Consider the following 12245-nt stretch of genomic DNA (forward strand, 5'->3'; position numbering starts at 1 on the left):
TCTTTGATGGCAAAAAAGGTGAGAGTAGTAAAGATTGTGCTCCTCTTGGTTCACAGAGTCAATGAAAGTTCATTTTATAAACTTATTGGAGAGCACTTCTTTTTTTTTTTTTTTTAGCAATCTGTTAAAGAAATACTTAATAGTTTAAATGTCAAATATATTTAATTTAGGTTTTTTAAAATATCATGTTCTTAAAATGTAAAATAATGAGACTTTTACTTCTCTTCTGAAGCAAACTGGTAGCCACATATGGCCTTCTTCTCCAGATTGGGGCTGATTATACTTTCATGGAGACCCTTAGGGTTTGTTAATAGTGAGTTTTACTGTGTGGACCTTAGCTATAGTTTGTGTAAATGTGCATTATTAAACATATCCTTGGTCTGGTTCCCTGAGAAGGTAAGATATGTATTCCTACCATTCTTTTAAAGGAAGACCCTTATTCTTGTTAAAATGAAAATATCCTTTGTCAGATATGATGGCACATACCTGTGATCTCAGCTACTGGGGAGGTTGAGGCAGGAGAATCATGAGTTCAGGGGCCAGTGTGGGTAATTTAATGTGATTTTTGTCTCAAAAATATGAAGAGCTAGGGATATAATTTAGTGGCAGAGCACTTGCTTAGCATGTGTAAGGACATGGATTCAATCCTCAGTACTGCAAAAAAAATTTAAAAATAATAAAACAAGTAAAAAGGAAAAATAAGAAAAGAAAATACCCTTTGTCAAGGTAAACTATTACAGGTCATTTTTATTTTAGCTGCAATCATTCTCCTGAAAGCAGGTTTTTATTTATGTACGGGGGATCACCATAGAGACACTGGAAAATCAAAAAGAAGGAAGCATGCACCATGAGGGGGAGACAATTTGAGTTTAGAGTGATGTTATTAGAGATTTCTTTAGGAAAAGGTAACATGGGGAGGTAAGGAAAGAACATGGACTTTGGATTCAAATAGCCTAGGTTTAAATCCCAGTATTATTTTTTTTTACCTTAATGACTTTGGGCAAATTAGGTAATTTCTCTGTTTCACTACTTTGTTTCTGTCTATAAAAATGGGAATAATGATACCTACTTTGGAATTATTATGAGATTTGATATTGCATCTCTATCATATTTAGCATAGATTTTCCCTATGAATGTTCTTAATCTGATATCCTTAAGAGGAAATATACTCTGCTCAAATCTCTCCTTCCCTACTGTAAATTTTTCCCAATATGGTTTTTATTCCAGTCCATGCAGGCTCATCATTCATTGTCTTTTCTGCCTCAATGTTTTTGCTTATGTTAGTGACCCTGCCTGCTTATGTTAGCTACCCAAGAAGCCTACTATTTAAGTCTGTATTGAGTAGTTCTTCCTTTAAGGATCTTAAGTATTTATCTGTTCATTTAGCCTTTTAATTTCATTCTCTTATTATCTAAATATTTCTTTTTTTTTTTAAATATTTATTTATTTATTTATTAGTTTTTGGCAGACACAACATCTTTGTTTGTATGTGGTGCTGAGGACCGAACCCCGGCCACACGCATGCCAGGCGAGCACGCTACCGCTTGAGCCACATCCCAGCCCTCTAAATATTTCTAATATGTATGTCATACCATTCCTCATCAGATTTGTGAATGCTATGAAGGGAATGACTATATCTTATTTCTTTTGTATTCTCACCAGCTAAGTGCCTAATGGTTAACCTTTAGAGTAGTCTTCTCTTACCTGCAAGGTTTTCAGGAGATTCCCAAAACCATGGATGGTACCAAACACTATGCCTACTATGTTTTTTTTTTTTTTTTCCCGTGCATGCATACCTATGGTAAAGTCTAATTTATGAATTTGTCACAGTAAGAGATTAACAATAAACAATCACAAAATAGAACAATTCTAATAATATACTGTAATAAAATTATGTGAATGTGGTCTCTTTCTCAAAATGTCATATTGTACCATAAATCTTAGCAACCTCATCATATTTTTTTTCTTAATAATTTGAAAAATTTTACCTCTTCACTTAAAGAGAGTACTGTATGGCTTATTTTGGGCATACCCAAATTGCCAGCATCACTACTTTTGTGCTTGGGACCATTATTAAGTAAAATAAGAGTTATTTGAACAATAGAACTACTGTATTATTATAGTTGATCTGATAACTGAGATGGCTACTACGTGATAGGTAGCACAAACAGCATAGATATGCTGGGACAGTGTGATTTCACCATGCTACTCAGAATGGTGTACAATTATAAACCTATAAATTGTTTAGTTTTTGAATTTTCTATTTAACATTTCCAGACTATGGTTGACTAAGGGTAACTTGAAACCATGAGAAAAGCAACCTTGGATAAGGGAAATACTTACTATATGTGCTTTCTCAGTGGAGAATGAATATTCATCATCATTGTGCTAAGGAGGTTGAGAGAAAGCTGATTAGAAAATCTACAGTGACCTTTTACAATATATCTTAGGCTTTGGAGACTGATTAGATCTGGTTAGATCATCTTCCCATATTTTCTGCAATCAGACATTATGAAATTTAGTTAAGTGACTATGTATTAGCTTTACCCCAAAGGTGGGGATTTTTCAGAATGCCAGTAGGAGTCACCATAACGCCAGCTGATAATAGAAGGGACAAGCAAGTCCTTTTCTGCTAGGCATAAAATCTCCATTCTTGTGTTTGTCCTTACTTTTGTGGCTAAGAGTTATCCTTCAGAGTTCCCTGTGTTCTGCATGCCAGGGAAAGTGCCCACTCACCTTTGGCCCTTTGTGAAGTAGCAGGGACATTTGGTGATTTACTACTAATTTTACATATGAACTGTGATCGAGGATCACGTGTTTTAGCTGTTTTAAAAAATTGTTTTCCTGTGATAATAAAAGTGGTAAGCATTCATTGTATGAAATAATGAAAACTATGGACAAGAAAAAAATAATCTGTCATCTGACTACCTAAGTGTTAACCACTGTTGCCATTTTAATGTGTTTTGTTTTTCTTTTTTGCAGATATGTACATTTGTATATAAACAGAAATCTAAATAATTTTTAAATTTTAATGTGTTTAATTCTTTAAGAAATAGTACCAGAATTATGGCTGTCATGTCTAAATCTTTGCTGTGTTACACTCATGTTTGTTACTTTTGTATCAGCCCTAGTTGTAAGTCCAGGTTCATTCAAGAAGGTATGGAAATTCGGTTCTCCATCAAATCTGAGTATCCTCACTAGTGGCATTATTTTTACCTGCCCTTTCGCTCCGAGTAACAGGTTTTTGTCAGCTCATAGTTCAATCTGTCCTGTTTCTGTTCTGCATAGAAATGAGGAAAAATGTATGACCTCCTTCATTTCACTATACTCCTTAACCTCTGAGTTTGTCAAGATTTAGGAGTATTTGTAAAGGTTCTGTGGTTTCTATCGTTCTGTTAAAACTGTGTTGCAGAACTAATTTTTTTCCTGCATATGTACTTTCCATGGTAGAAATCGAATAGCTGTTGAACATTCCATTATTGAACAGTGGACATTTACAATAGTTCATGTCAAGATTTTCTGTTAGAATCAAGGTCCAAATTTATTTTATTTTAGATTTTTTTAGTTGTGCTGAGGTTAACCCTAGGGCTTCATATATGTCAGACAAGCGCACTACTCTTGATCTACATCTCCAATCCCCTCCAAATCAGAATTTAGAAGATAATGTTCAGTGTCATTGCTCTAGTTATTGAGAAATTTAAACTTTTGTGAGTGTGTGAGGGTGAATGATATCTTTCTTACTCCAAATCTGCTATTGGATTTGGGAGCTATCTAGTCAATGAGTAAACCTCTGGAAGAAAGTAGCTGTTCAGGAGAGAGCTTATAGGGAAAGACTTGAAGCATAAGTGGACTTGCCTATATATAGTATCTTTGAAAAATAGAGTTTGATCATTGATTAATTTTTTCCTCAAACAGCAATATAATAATTTATGCTGCAATGAAGCTAAAAGTCATTGTTCAGTAAAACCCACAAGATTAGTGGGGAAATGGGGTTAGGGACACAATATTTGAAAGCTTAGTGATATGTTCAAAAAAAGAGGAGCCTGGTGTGGTGGTGCAGGCCTGTAATCCTAGCAGCTCTGAAGGCTGAGGCAGGAGGATCACAAGTTCAAGGCCAGCCTCAGCAATTTAGCAAGGCTCTAAGCAACTTAGCAAGACCTTGTCTCTAAATAAAATATAAAATAAAAAAGGGCTGGGGATGTGTCTCAGTGGTTAAGCACCCCTGGGTTTAATCCCTGGTACAGGGTGGGTGGGGTAAGGAATCAGGCACAGTGATGCACACCTGTAATCCCAGTGACTCAGGAGGCTGAAGCAGAAGAATCCAAGTTCAAGATCAGCCTCAGAAACTTGATGAGACCCTGACTCAAAATAAAAAACAAAAAGGGACTGGGGTTGTGGCTCAGTGGTAGAGGACTTGTCTAGTACATGTGAGGAACTGGGTTCCATGCTCAGGACCACATAAAAATAAATAAAATAAAGGCATTGTGTCTATCTACAAGTAAAAAAAGAAGGACTGGGAGGGAGGTAGCTCGGTGGTAAAGTGCCTCGGAGTTCACTTCCCCTGTAAAAAAGAGAATAAATAGGAACCTAATAAAAATGTAGCACAGCTTTTTACATGTTAAATGGTTAAAAGTTCATAAATATTATAATAAATATGGCAGTTTACTTTGTAAATGTTTGGCATTTGCTTTTGGGATGGTGTTAGAAGAGTTGCATCTTGAAGTAGTGGATTATCTGAATCTGACAGTGTTAATACCATAGTGGATTGGTGAGTGTGATGTGGGGAACTGAGGAGGGTATGGATATTTGTGTGTGCTTTACGTCCTTTTTAATTTTCCTTCTGATTGGTTCAGCTGGGCACAGTTTCCTGTGTTCGCCTAGTGTTTCTTGTAGATGAAATGATACATAACCAAATGGAAAAATTAAATTATGCTCATAATCTTCCCTAATATATCTGTTGTGTTAACAAATTTGTGTTTTCAAAATAAGTATTAACACAAAACTGTTTATTCAGTTAAAGCTTCCTTTATCTCATTTTTCTTTATCCCTGCTTTTTCCAGTTACCAATAGGAACAATTATGGATTTAGAAGGGAACTTAAGGTATCAAGTCTTTGATCTCCTTCATTTTATGGGTGAAAGACTTCAGGTTTAGGGAGATTGGAACTTGACAAAGATTAATCTTGGTATAAGAAGCTTTGTTTCAGGATCCTCAGTAGTCTTTTCTTTCCCAATAGTGAGGATTGAACCCATGGGTGTTCTACCATTGAGTTACATCCCCAGCCCTTGTCTTTTTTTTTTTTTTTTGTGGTGCTAGGGATTGAATCCAGGGCCTTGTGCATGCAAGGCAAGCACTCTACCAACTGAGCTATATCCCCAGCCTGTCATTTTTTATTTTTGAGAAAGAAAGGGTTTTTCTAAGTTGCTAGGCTGGCTACAAACTTGTGATCCTCCTGCTTCAGCCTCCCAAGTTTTTGAGATTATGGGCAGTCACTATGGCACCCAACTCTACTTTAGATTATTTATGACCTTCTGGAATTTCATATAAATAGAATTACAAATGTATGCAGTCCTTTATGTCTAGCCTTTTTTTCCTCAACATTTTTTCCCCCAGTACTTGGAGATTGAACCCAGGGCCTTACATATACTAGGCAAGTGCTCTATTACTGTGTACGTTCCCTTTTTTATTTTTTATTTTGAGACAGGTTCTTACCAAGTCACCCAGGCTGTCCTTGAACTTGTGATCCTCCTGCCTCAGCCTCCTAAGTTGCTGAGACTATAGGTGTGCACTTCTGCATCTGGCACCTGGATGTTCTTTTCTTACCTCTTCTTTCATGTTATCACGTGATGGTTAATCATCTTTGATGTAACAAGATTGAATACATATAAATAGCATTATTTTTTCAAAGTCACTTTTCATTTCTAGAGCTGTTTTATTTGTGCCACATACTTTCAATAGTAAATATTGTGTTTATCTATAAATAGAAATTATTGGGGTATCACCCCACTTCTTTCTTCTCTTTTTCTCTCAGTTTGTTCTTTTTCCTTCCCTTATTAGAGGAGAAAATAAATCGCCATATTGGTCTCCTTTCTAATTACCAGTGTTGGGTATCAGAGCAAGCAGATTCAAATTGCTGTCATAGATACAATGTGATCAAATTGGAATCTACCAAGAATTTAAATGGAACTTTTCAAAAAACTTTTTGCTTTAAACTAATCCCTAGTTTTCATTATGTTGATATTTAGGAAAATTAATTGATGTTTTCATGATGTATAGGGATTGAATGACCAAAAATTTTTACATGTAAGTTTACATTTTTATAGTGTAGTAAATTTTTTCTTGCAAGTTTAAAGATTCAGTCAACAAATACATATTTAGCATAACTGTATGTGGGATAGGAAAACTATAAGATAGTCTGTGCCTCTGGATGGCGACTACATTTTTTTAATTTAGCTGGAGCATATATAAAAGAGGAAATGAAAAGCTAGAAAAATACTTGAACTCTTTCCCTCTCTAATGTTTCCTCCTAGGCTTAGTGTTCTTATTTCAATAAAGGAATTACACTAGGAGAATACTGATGATGGGTAGCATGATGTCATTCGTAAAAGCACTGACCAGGAGTTAGGAGAGCATGAGTGTCTTTTGGGAGCCCAATGAAGTGTATATTCTTTTTAAATGACAAGGATTTTCAAGACCCTTGCTTTTTTTTTTTTTTGGCATCTCTTTCCAATTTGCAATAACTATATCTGAAATCCAGTTGGAGTGTTTATATCACAGTTTATTCTTTTACTTATTTTCTTATCAAATACTTTATGATGGTAAAATTGACTTTGAGACATGATTCCTGGGCATGTACCTCATGACCAAAGATAGAAGTGGACTTACTGCTTCTGTCCCAGAGGTGATGAATAACTAGTAATAACTAAAAACTAATAACTAAAAACTATGAGGGACTGACTCTGTGCTGTACTGATGTGTGAGAGTTGAGAAATTATCACTGCAATCTCAAACTCTGACAATGTTTCCATTGCAGACAATATTTATTTTATTACTGCTTAGCTCTCCTTGGTTCATGCCTCCCCTGACAAAATGCACACCTTGTATTATTGGTATCTTAGCCTCTATCTCAGGTCCTTTTTTCTTTGAGGATATGTATTTTTGTTTACTTTTGTGGTGGCATTAAGTTGTCATTCTTCACATGTTTATTGATGTAAACAGTGTAAAATCTATGATCATTAAGTTAACTTGAATTTCCTCACCATTACCTGTTTTTCTTTGGCTTAGAGGTACTCATTTGTTCTTCTCCAAAGCTTCTAGTGGGTTGGTTAGAAATGGAAAATAGTCACATTTCTTTCAAAATGAGTCTTAAATGCTTGTGTTTTACAAAATTTTAAATTAAGGCATATTTTTAGCTTCGACAGCTGGTTGATATGTAGCCTGTGACTAATGAAATGAAACACATTTTTGTTTCACGATCATGTGTTAATGTCACCCTACAATTTTGTTATTTTTGATGCAAGAAAGAATGATTAAATCTGAAGAAACAAAAAAAAAATGAGCTCTTTGCTTACACTTAAGGCAGATTTAAATCTAGTCTTTTGATTTTTGAATTGTAGATGATGTAGTTATGGAGCATAATCTCAGATTTTGCAGTATGAGATATTCATAAAATTGAGAAAAGAAAATATTCTTTCTGATTCTAATCCAACTAGTATTACTTTAGCTTTTAGAGCCAAGGGGCAGTAGATATTTGGTGATACCAGGCGTTTAGACTGAGGAATTGCAAACTAAAAATGGGTTTAAAATGGTATATGTAACATGATCCAGGTTTTGTGAGGAAAGTCAATGTCTGCAGAGGAAAAGGTCTGGAATATTCACTGACAGGTTGGTGGTGATTTTATTTGGATAAGAGTGGTGTGATTTATTTATTTATTTATTTTTGTACTAGGGATTAAACCCAAAGGAGCTCTACCACTGAACTACATCCCCAATTATTTTTTTTAATTTATTGCCTTGAGACAGGGTCTTGCTAAGTTGCTGAGGCTAGCCTTAAACTTGGCATCCTCCTGCCTCAGCCTGCCAAGTCACTGGAATTATAGGCATGAATCATCACACCCTGCCACATAAGTGATTTTTAAAAGTACTTTTTTCTTACATTTTTTAATAATAAATCATATTGTACTTTCATCATTTAAGAAAAATAAATAAAGATAGTAGGTTTATAGACATCAAACCTTTGAAACTGCCTGGAAGATCTATCTGAGGTGTCATTTAAAAACCACTTAGCATGTTGTCAGTGATCTGAGTTTCTGTCTAGGCACAAGGAGAACTTTCAGCTCAATATTGAGAGAATTTTTCTGTTAAGTCATTTTTTGCCTCTTAGCCTTTGGCCTCTTAACTAAATTAATTAAGTCCTTATATTTAAGGGCTAAGGTTGTAGCTCAGTGGTGGAGCTCTTGCCTAGTACATGTGAGGCACTGGATTCAATCCTAAGCACCACATATAAACAAACAAACAAACAAATAAATAAAGGTTTTGTGTCCATCTACAACTAAAAATAGTTTTTATTTTATTTTTTGAATGTGATAAAGCTTTTAATGAAGAATTTATTCTTTTTTTGCATTTTATTTTATTTATTTATTATTTGTTTTAAGTAGTTACACATGACAGTACAATGATCTTGACATATCATACATTTGAATCAGATGGGTATAATTTCTCATTTTTCTGAGTGTACAGGTTGCAGAATCATATTGGTCATACAGTCACGTATATACACACAGCAATAATAATGTTTATTTTATTCTGCTGTCCTTCGTTTCCCCCCTCCCCCTCCATCACTTCTCTCTACCCAATCTAATGTGACACACTTCTTTTTTTTTTTTCCCTCACATCGTCATACATGTATTCTGTATAACAGTAAGGGTCTCCTTCCATCTTCCGTGCAATTCCCCTTCTCCCTCCCTTTCCCTCCCACCTCTCTTCCCTATTTAGTGGTAATCTTCTTTTCATGCTCTTCCTCCCTATCCCATTTTGAGTCAACCCCTTATATCAGAGAAGACATTCACATTTGTTTTTTAGGGATTGGCTAACTTCACTTAGCATAATCTGCTCTAATGCCATCCATTTCCCTGCAAATGCCATGATCTTGTTATTTTTTAGTGCTGAGTAATATTCCATTGTGTATAAATGCCACATTTTTTAATCCATTCATCTATTGAAGGACATCTAGGTTGGTTCCACAGTCTAGCTATTGTGAATTGTGCTGCTATAAACATTGATGTGGCTCTTTTTAGGTCTTTTGGGTATAGTCCAAGAAGGGGAATAGCTGGGTCAAATGGTGGTTCCATTCCCAGGTTTCCAAGGAATCTCCAAACTGCTTTCCAAATTGGCTGCACCAATTTGCAGTCCCACCAGCAATGTATGAGTGTATTTATTTCACCGCATCCTCACCAGCACTTGTTGTTGTTTGACTTCATAATGGCTGCCATTCTTACTGGAGTGAGATGATATCTTAGAGTAGTTTTAATTTGCATTTCTCTGATTGCTAGAGATGGTGAGCATTTTTTCGTGTATTTGTTGATTGATTGTATATCCTCTTCTGAGAAGTGTCTGTTCAGGTCTTTGGCCCATTTATTGATTGGGTTATTTGTTTTTTTGTTGTTTAACTTTTTGAGTTCTTTGTATACCCTAGAGATTAGAGCTCTATCTGATGTGTGAGGAGTAAAAATTTGTTCCCAGGATGTAGGCTCCCTATTCACCTCACACATTATTTCTCTTGCTGAGAAAAAACTTTTTAGTTTGAATTCATCCCATTTGTTGATTCTTGGTTTTAACTCTTGTGCTATAGATGTCTTATTAAGGAATTTGGGGCCTGACCCCACGTGATGAAGATTAGGGCCAACTTTTCTTCTATTAGATGCAGAGTCTCTGGTTTGATTCCTAGATCCTTGATCCATTTTGAGTTAACTTTTGTGCATGGTGAGAGAAAGGGATTCAATTTTATTTTGTTGCATATGGATTTCCAGTTCTCCCAGCACCCATTTATTGAAGATGCTATCCTTTCTCCATTGCATGCTTTTAGCACGTTTGTCTAATATAAGGTAGTTGTAACTTTGTGGGTTGGTCTCTGTGTCCTCTATTCTGTACCATTGGTCTACCAGCCTGTTTTGGTGCCAGTACCATGCTGTTTTTGTTACTATTGCTCTGTAGTAGAGTTTAAGATCTGGTATAACTATACCACCTGTTTCACTCTTCCTGCTTAGAATTGCTTTAGCTATTCTGGGTCTCTTATTTTTCCAGATGAATTTCATAATTGCTTTTTCTATTTCTGCAAGGAATGCCGTTGGGATTTTGATCGGAATCAAAAGTCTTTAGGGGCTGGGGCTAGGGCTCAGTGGTAGAGCGCTTGCCTAGCATGTGTGAGGCCCTGGGTTCGATTCTCAGCGCCACATACAACCAAATAAATAAATAAAGGTCCATCAATGACTAATAAAAATATTTTTTAAAAAGTCTTTACATTTAAGTCTATCTTTACTGCTCTTTCTGCAAACTAGATTTAGATTGCTTTAAAGAAATAGATGTGGTTTACCTATTTGTAAGCTCTGAGGAATAACTTTTTTAGAAACCCAACTAAAGAGGATAACTGTAGTGGGTAAGGCAAATAGACTATGTTAAATTCTTCCAGGCAGGAATGAAATTAAAGAATCAAATCTTAAATAAAATAAATTTACCTATTGTTGGGGTTTGGACAAAAGCCTTGTCTATTTGGTTAGGATGCTAGATACTGCCTGTTGACTGGGGCAGTCCCAACAGTCCTGGGTCACTGGCTTACAAAGACAATGATCTGAAACTTTAGTAGCACAATATTGTTAATCTCCAATCCTTTTTGTTCATAGTCATTTTGAAATGTTTTTTTAGCATCATAATCATCAGCTGTTTCATCTACCCATTCACTCAACTTATTGTTGTTTCTGATTGTGCTGAAAATAGTCTTGTCACTTAAGAAGAGTTCCTAACAGAAAAGGGGGGTGGTGGTGTGATAAATTGGCGAAACCACAAATGATAGGAAAAAATTTAAATTTCTATAGTCACTATTCTCTGACAGATTTAACATTTGGTATTCATAAAATAAAAAAAAAACATGTTTTGAAAAGGGAACCATAGGAAATACGAACTTACAGAAATTAAAAATAAGATGATGGAGATTTTAAAAATTAGTAGAAACCAGACACAGTAGCATGCTACTGTAGTCCACTGCTAGGAGAGGCTAAGGAGAGGATCACTTGAGCCAAGAGTTTGAAACCAGTCTGGCCAATATAGCAAGATGCCATCGCAAAAACAAACAAATTAAAAAAAGTGAGTATGTGATTAGAGAGTAAAGTTGAAGCACTCTTCCATACCATGAAAACAACATTGAAAACCAAAGAGTAAAGAAATTAGGAAAGGAACAGTAATATCTAGCATGTAGCTAGTAAGAGGTCAAGAAGGAGAGAACAGGCGAGGGGCTGGGATTGTGGCTCAGTGGTAGAGTGCTCGCCTAGCACTTGCAAGGCCCTGGGTTCGCTCCTCAGCACCACATAAAAATAAAATAAAGATAATGTGTCCACCTACAACTAAAAAATAAATATTAAAAAAATAAGAAGGAGAGAACAGGTGAAACAGAGTAGAGAAGATTGCCAAAGATCATGTGAAAAAAGTTCTCAGAAGTTCAGGTCAATAGTTTTCAGATTGAAAGAGCCTAAAGAGTGAACTTGAAATGATGAGTGAGAAAAGATCCATATCAAGATTATCAAGTACAAAAAGAAGTTAGTGTGCATTATTATTTGATAATTTAAAAAAATCAAAAGCTACCAGGAGAAAAAACACTGGAAGAGTTGTGAGTGGTTGTTTCTGGGAGGCTGGTCCCCGAAATATGAAGGGTCCTGATGATTTTTTAAGCAGTTTTGTGTACTACTTAAGATTTTTAGTTTGTGTGCTTTTATTGTTTTGATAAACCTAAAGATGAATTTAGAGTATTGTAGGAGAGTCAGACTATTATTATTCAAAGTGTAAAATGAGTGCTATTATATGCTGAGGGAATATAGAAAGAGCGAGAGGAATCTTCCTGCTTCTCTATTTGGGGATAACGTCACAAAAGAGGTGGCAGAGGAGCTGGATCTTAGAGGATGATTTAAGAGTTCTCTAGCAGAGGAAGGGGCTATTGACATTCTAGCCGAAGGGAAGGGCATATGCAAAGGCTTAAAG

The 12245-nt window shown here is 35.6% G+C and overlaps 1 protein-coding gene across 9 annotated transcripts in view; it reads left to right on the forward strand.

Moving 5' to 3' along the window:
- Positions 1-12245, forward strand: part of Alg9 (ALG9 alpha-1,2-mannosyltransferase) — a 97951-nt gene that overhangs the window by 35055 nt on the left and 50651 nt on the right. The gene's annotated exons all lie outside the window — the stretch shown is intronic.

Source organism: Marmota monax, unplaced genomic scaffold, assembly GCF_021218885.2.
Source record: "Marmota monax isolate L192 unplaced genomic scaffold, Marmota_monax_Labrador192_F-V1.1 WCK01_AAM20220418_F8-fsc00045, whole genome shotgun sequence".
Classification (NCBI taxonomy): Eukaryota; Metazoa; Chordata; class Mammalia; order Rodentia; family Sciuridae; genus Marmota; species Marmota monax.